The following is a 1,180-nucleotide window of genomic DNA, read 5'->3' on the forward strand; positions in this document are numbered from 1 at the left end:
AAACGGAGCTACCGAATTGGAAACCATCAATCCTGGGAAAATAACAACTCACACGTGTGCCCCTTATGCTAACTTGAATTTAGAAACCGTCCTCAACAAAATCCCACGTTCGGGCGCAAAACTGCACGTTTGAGGCCACATTTTCAATGATGCTGGAAACTTACATTCAAAGCTGGGAAAATGTGCTCATCTACAGGCATCCCCACTTAGGGACGTCGTAGCACCTTGACTCGGGTGGCGTTGGAAAGGTCTGGTCCAGGGGAACACGGGCGTGTCAAGTTTGCCACGCGCACGCGCATCCCCGCTAAACAGGGGCCAAAACAAAACTTTAAACGGAGCTACCGAATTGGAAACCATCAATCCTGGGAAAATAACAACTCACACGTGTGCCCCTTATGCTAACTTGAATTTAGAAACCGTCCTCAACAAAATCCCACGTTCGGGCGCAAAACTGCACGTTTGAGGCCACATTTTCAATGATGCTGGAAACTTACATTCAAAGCTGGGAAAATGTGCTCATCTACAGGCATCCCCACTTAGGGACGTCGTAGCACCTTGACTCGGGTGGCGTTGGAAAGGTCTGGTCCAGGGGAACACGGGCGTGTCAAGGTTGCCACGCGCACGCGCATCCCCGCTAAACAGGAGCCCAAACAAAACTTTAAACGGGGCTACGGAAAAGGGGAGAGCTTTTTCGGGGACAAACACCACTCACGTCGGTGCCCCCTGTTCCAACTTGAATTTAGAAACCGTCCTCAACAAAATCCCACGTTCGGGTGAATAACTGTGAATTTTAAGGCACATGCCTCTCTGGGCTGGGAGAGTGCATTCAAATAGGAGAAATTGGCTTCATTTAGAGGCATCCCCACTTGGGGACGTCGTAGCACCTTAACTCAGGTGGCGTTAGAAAGGTCTGGTCCAGGGGAACACGGGCGTGTCATGTTTGCCACGCGCACGCGCATCCCCGCTGAACAGGAGCCCAAACAAAACTTTAAACGGGGCTACGGAAAAGGGGAGGGCTTTTTCGGGGACAACCACCACTCACCTCGGTTCCCCCCATCCCAACTTGAATTTAGAAACCGTCCCCAGCCAAATCCCACGTTCGGGGGCAAAACTGCTCGTTTGAGGCCACATTTTCAATGATACTGGAAACTTACATTCAAAGTTGGGAAAAGGTGTTCAT

This window comes from Osmerus mordax, unplaced genomic scaffold (assembly GCF_038355195.1).
Source record: "Osmerus mordax isolate fOsmMor3 unplaced genomic scaffold, fOsmMor3.pri Scaffold_82, whole genome shotgun sequence".
In the NCBI taxonomy this organism is placed as follows: domain Eukaryota; kingdom Metazoa; phylum Chordata; class Actinopteri; order Osmeriformes; family Osmeridae; genus Osmerus; species Osmerus mordax.